Here is a 6,083-nt window from a genome sequence, read left to right as displayed (position 1 = left end):
AATTGTGGTACTGGAGAAGACTCCTGTGAGTCCCTTGGACTGCAAGGAGATTAAACCAGTCAGTCTTAGAGATCAACCCTAACTGCTTGGTAGAAGGCCAGATACTGAAGATGAAACTCAAATACTTTGGCCACCTAATGTGAAGGAAGGACTCACTGGAGAAGAGCCTAATGCTGGGAACAATAGATGGCAAAAGAAGAAGGGGATGGCAGAGAATGAGGTGGCTAGATGGAGTCCATGAAGCAGTTGGTGTGAGCTTAAGTGGACTCCGGGGGATGGTGGAGGACAGAAGATCATGAAGGAATGTGGCCATGGGGTAGCGATGGGTCGGACACAACTTCACTAAACAACAAGCAGAAAAGTTAAATCAAAAATTCACATTAGAGAACCTTTTATGTGATTTATTGCAACCTACAGTTTGAATACTGTTACGCTGCTTGCAAGATTTACTATCACAAGGTGTGGTGATGACCTCAAGCTAAGGTTGTGCTGACCACACACATATGATGAATTCTTTCTTACAGGACGAGGGTCAGGGTTTACAACTGCAAAATAAAGAACAGCTGAAGACAGAGATCCAATGTATCACCCAAATAAGGTCACTAGGGAAATAACAGACAAGTGCACATAAACCCAACTAAGGTACCCAGAATGCATTGATAGGGTAAGCAAGACATGGCAATCTTCTTTCTGACATGAAACTTTAAAGGCAAAGAAACACTGCAAGGATATAACACAATGCTGACCTAAGACTTGTTCCACAAATTGAAGTGTTCAATGAGGACTATGACTGTTTCTGCTATACCATTTCTCTTGACAAGTGGCAGATGATGGGCCTCTTTTCCTGATGTATGAACTGTGGAAGAATGAAAAATCTTATGGCCAAGTCCCTGGAAGCACCCTTATGTTTCGTTAAGGGATGAAAGGAATGGCTCTAACAACACCACATCGCCCATTTCTGTCTAAAATCACCAAAAGGACCCTCAAGAGGCAAGGGTTTTCTTAAGGCCTCATTGAGAACTTTCCCAAATATGCTAGTGTTGTGCCCTGAGCCCTCAGTCATATAGTATACATTGTTTAATATTATGACCCCATCCATTCCTTTGCAAAATGCTTGCTCCCATCACACAGATGCTAATAAACCGTTTTTTACTTAAAAATATTTTAGACCAGCTTTAACAGTAAAGCCCTTATATTGTGCATGTGCCTGCAGCATGATTCCAACCCTTTTTCCAGACAGAATATCACATACGAGTTCTATATACAAGCCTCTGAGCATGCAGTCATGGTGTTTGCTGAGCATTGTAGCAGCAATAACAATCCTTCCTTCCCAATCAACAATGGAATTTCCACCAGAAAAAGACTTAGTTATCAGCTGTGTGTGGGCTAGCCATATGAATGAAACACCACCTGAAGTCACTGAACAAGAAAGGGATCTTGGGGTAGTGGTGAACAGCTTGATGAAAATGTGTTCAAAGTGCTCATCTGCTTTGAAGACAAATTCCATGCTAGGTATAGTTAGGAATGGAATAGAAAATAGAATTGCCAAGATTTTATACAATGCTTCAGTGCTCACGTGAAAAAGGATGTTGAGTTGGGAAAAGTACAGAGGGCATTAAAAAAATTATCAGAGGGCTGAAGCCTCTAATGAGGCTCTTCCTATGAGGAGTGGCTATGAGGAGTGGCTATGGGACTGTTCAACTTAGAAATAAGGTGAGTAAAGGAAGATATAGGAGAGCAGTTTTTTAAAAATGCATGATGTGGAGAAAGTAGAGGGGGCCATTTCTCTCTCCCGCATAACACTTGAACCTGACTGGTGAGAGGTTTAAGTCAGAGAAAAGGAAGTACTGTTTCACACAGGTTATAATTAAACTATGGAATTCACTGCCATGGAACGTGGTGATGGCCATGAATCCAGATGGTTTTAAAAATGCACTGGACAGATTCATGAGGGAGGAGGCTATCACTGGCTACTATCCTTGCTGGCTGTGTGCTACTTTCTTGCTTGGGAACGTGGGCATGAGGAAGTCTAACACCCATCCTGCTTGAGGGAACCTGTAGGTACTTGGTTTGCCATCTAGTGGATGGAATGCTAGATTAGATGTACTTCTGGTCTGATCCAGCATGGCTTTTCTTATGTTCTTTATGTGGGAGGAAGTTTTCCAAAAGGTTTCCACTTGGCATGTGTTGTATCCAAGCAGTTTTTAAACACACGGAGAAAATTTCCCCAGTCACATGCAGAACAAGTTGTTAAATTTTCAAGTACTAAAATATGATTCTGGGGCTTAGGAATGTCATTTTTCCTCCAGTAATAGAATGTTAATATCACTTTAAGTAAGAACAAAGAAAACTGAGCATATTCCAGATGACTATGCTCCATTATGTAGGGTGAACATGGTCCAACAGACAGAACTGGAACTGTGGGGAACCAATTTCAAAGTCTGTGAGCAAAGATTCATTTGATGATCTTGAGAAAATCAGTATTTTCTCACCTGCAGTGTGTTTGTATTTTGTAGCCAACAGCCTATATATAAAACTGTTGTGAAGATTAGCAAAGAAGTGCTCAGAATGTTATCAATGCTACAAAGAAAGAATATTATCAATAACGAAGATTTGCAGGGATGCTTAAATTAATGGAGTTTTTTTCCATTCCCATGCAAACACAATTTAGATTGAGTAATGTTACACTTACATGTAATCCTCAACTCTCATGCTGCCATTCAGAAATATATTTTAACTAGAAAATGTGTCACCTATGAGAGTCACAGTACTATCTTATACATCTCTACTCAGAAGAAAGTCTCACAGAGTTCAATAAGACTTACTCACAGAAAAGTGAGCATAGGATTACAGTTTTTGTCTATGCTAGATATGTGAAACATCCCAAGAGCTCTTATAGATATAACAATGCCTTGGATGAAAACATCCATCAGTGAATTAAACGCATGAAAGAAACCCATGTATACAATCCATAATGATTCATTAAATAATTACTGGCACTAATAAGCATGAAAGGAACAGCATAATTAACCTTCCCCAACTTTGGGGAAGTTACTTTTTGATTATCATTTCCAAGGTCACTGCCCACTAGCCATATTGGATGTGGAGGATGGAAGTTATAGTCTAACACAGGGGTCAGCAACCCGCAGCTCTGGAGCCACATGTGGCTCTTTCATCTCTCTACAGCGGCTCCCTGTCACACAAAATATGCACCACAACTGCTAATGTGCAACACCTGCCAGCACGTGATTTATTGAGCTTTTCGACCCCCCGGTGGGTCAACTATGGGTAAATCCAAGAAAAGAAAAGTTTCAGAAGAAAACAGAATGTTTAATGGTATGTGGGCAGATTCATGTGCTTTCACTGCTGATGGGACTGGTTTACCAGTCTGGGGGTTTTTTAGGTAAAAAATGATATATGCAGTATTATCTTCATTGCACATGTCAAAAGGGTTTTGTGGCTCCCAGTGTTTTCTTTTCTATGGGAAATGGGTCCAAATGGCTCTTTGAGTGTTTAAGGTTAAGATCCTTACACATCCGGAGAACCCTATTATTTATTAAAGTAATTTCTACTACAATGCAAAAATAATAAAAGCACTGATCAAAAACACAGTGTAATCACAATTACCTGGTTCCCAAAATACATTGATCAAGACATATTTCAATGCTTCCTTTGCCCCAAATATCTGTTAATAGAAGACTCACTGACTGCTGAAACAATGACAAATAGTTACACAATTCCTCTACACTAGCCTACACTAGAATAGAAAGGTATGCATATGACAGTGATTGGCCTAGATTGTTTTTTAATTACCCAAACACACCACAGGCATAATTACGATTACAATACTGCACTGAGGAAAACATTGACTTATTATCCTTTGAAAAACAGTGTGACTATTACTCATGACACACTACAGAACGATTCATTTCTAAGGACATTTAACCCAAAACTTATTGAAATGATGTAACAACTCTTTAAAATACAAATTGGATGGATTAAACTAATTGGTTAGATAGACAAATATTTGTCAGCTAAAAAAAGTATATAAATACTGTGGAATTAATTCGAGCAGCACACCATATATGACACGTCCAGCAAGTCAATATAATTCTTAACACTGGCTGAGAAGGCTTTTTAACATTCCACATCTGTGACCTGATGTATCTCTAAGACTGAAAATTAGGGATACAAGCAAGGTTTTGTAAAATCAGTGTCAAAACTTGTTGAAGACAAAAACAACTATCTCAGAGAGAAACCCAAACAATTTCTATTTTTCAGCAGAATGATTTATAGAATCCTAAAAAAACCTGGGATTTCACCTAAACTAGCTCCAATGAACAAGTCAAACAGAGCTACAGTGGCTAATACACAAGGGTCATGAAGCATATAAATCTTCTATGCTACTTATTTTCTCTGTCAACTAAACTTTTAATTTTCAGATGTCTACAACATCTGAGTAAAACAAAAGAAACAGTATATTTTGCCAACAGAGACAAAACCGTAAACAGATCTTATCTGTGTGTGCTGTCGGCAAGCTTTAAATACAACCAAAGCAAGCGAACAAAGAGGTCAATTTAGGCCAAAGCTGCTTGAAGCACAAGACAATACAGATCGGGAGAGAGTTGGGAGTTACTTGCAAAGAGTTTTCAATGCAAAATGGATAAACATAAAAAGAAAAGTTTGGAGGAAAGAAGACCAAGAACTCCGCATAAACCTCTGTTAAAATTAAGACTTTAAATCAGATAGCGCGGCGTATAGAAAAGGGGAAAACAACCACTACCCTAAAACCACGTTGCCTGCTTTTCACAATAACAAGGTGCTTGCTGTGACGGGACTGCCAACGTGCGGATGGGCTGAGTCATTCCCCTTGAAGTTAACTTCAAGAAGAGACTCGTCCGTCCCCCTCTGAGCAAGCTACGTGAGGGAGGAGATTGGGGTAGTTAGATGAGGCTGGGCTTTTAGTCCGACGCCGCTGGGCTCTTTCACACAGGGAGACCCTTCGTCGGCAAAAGGCTTCCCCTTCCACCGACACCCAAACACGACCACCCAGCAACCCAAAGTGGGCCGCCACTGTCACCCGGCGCCTGCCCATTCCGTGAGGGCGGGCGCTGGTCGCCTCGGTGACAGCAGCTGCCTTCGAGGCGCCCGCCTGCCGCGACTCACCCAAAGAAGGCCACAACAGCCGCCGAAGCAACAGCTGGACGGCCCCGCGAACCATCCCGGGCCGGTGACCGGCGGCCGCGGAAGCTCCTCCCCTCCGCTGCGGCTCCACAGAGGCAGCTTCGGGTTCCGCCGTCCAGAAGGGACAGTGAGGTGCAGCAGCCCCAACAGCAGTGGACCCGGACGGCGAGCCTTTTGACAAGCGGAGAAGTGGGGAGACCGGCTCGGGAGACCAGCTCTTCTCGCAGAGGAAGGCCCCCCACTCGCTGACGCTCAACCCTCACCGCCGCTGTTTGTTATTGTCGTCACTCTCTTCCGCCGCAGTGCACGACGGGTAAGTCACAAGGAAGGCGGGGCGAGGGACCATAGAGTCCGGCCATAGAGTGGCAGCAAAGCCATCTCTCAGGTTAAGTCCAGAAGGAAGAAAAGGGAAAGGGCATCGGCATGACTCTCTTCGAAATGCCGGTGGGTCGACTGAAGGGGAAAGTTACAAAAAGTTCAACAAATAAGCAGCAAAGAGAGTCCTAGGCTTGCCAATTTAGTCACATGGACAGATGGAAATATCTTGGTTTGGCAATACTGTGTGTGAGGACTGTGGAGTTGCAATCGTTCCAAGCTGACTATGAATCACAAGGTGGTACTACTACTATTAGAAAGGTTAATGCAATGTTATATTGTATCAATAGAAATGTAATATGTAAATCATGGAATGTACTACTCTGTAGTTGTCGGACCTTGCCTTGGATACTGCGTTTAGTTCTGAGCAATACGATTGAAAAGGAATTCAGATAATAAGAGCGTTTAGAGATAGGGGCAACAAAGGTTATTAGAGGCTAAAACAAAGACCTGTGAGGCAAAACTGAAGGAACTGGGCATGTTTATCTTTGAAATGGCGGAACTTCAGGGGCATATGATAGGGT

General features: G+C 42.2%; 1 protein-coding gene across 6 annotated transcripts in view; it reads right to left on the bottom strand.

The window, feature by feature from the left end:
• RB1CC1 (RB1 inducible coiled-coil 1) overlaps window positions 1–5,458 on the bottom strand; it is a 77,398-nt gene extending 71,940 nt beyond the window's left edge. For 4 of the 6 annotated variants that reach the window (XM_044424485.1, XM_044424486.1, XM_044424487.1 and 1 more), the window contains exon 1: window positions 5,167–5,457. The gene's annotated coding sequence lies outside the window, so the exon portion shown is untranslated. Of the gene's footprint in view, window positions 1–5,166 lie in introns of all 6 variants that reach the window. The other 2 variants (XR_006414139.1, XM_044424490.1) reach the window with 1 other exon arrangement.
• Between the last annotated feature and the right edge of the window lie 625 nt (window positions 5,459–6,083).

The sequence above is a fragment of the Varanus komodoensis genome, unplaced genomic scaffold (genome assembly GCF_004798865.1).
Source record: "Varanus komodoensis strain SLA01 unplaced genomic scaffold, ASM479886v1 scaffold14_1, whole genome shotgun sequence".
NCBI classification, from domain to species: domain Eukaryota; kingdom Metazoa; phylum Chordata; class Lepidosauria; order Squamata; family Varanidae; genus Varanus; species Varanus komodoensis.
This window is presented reverse-complemented; position numbering and strand designations above follow the sequence as displayed.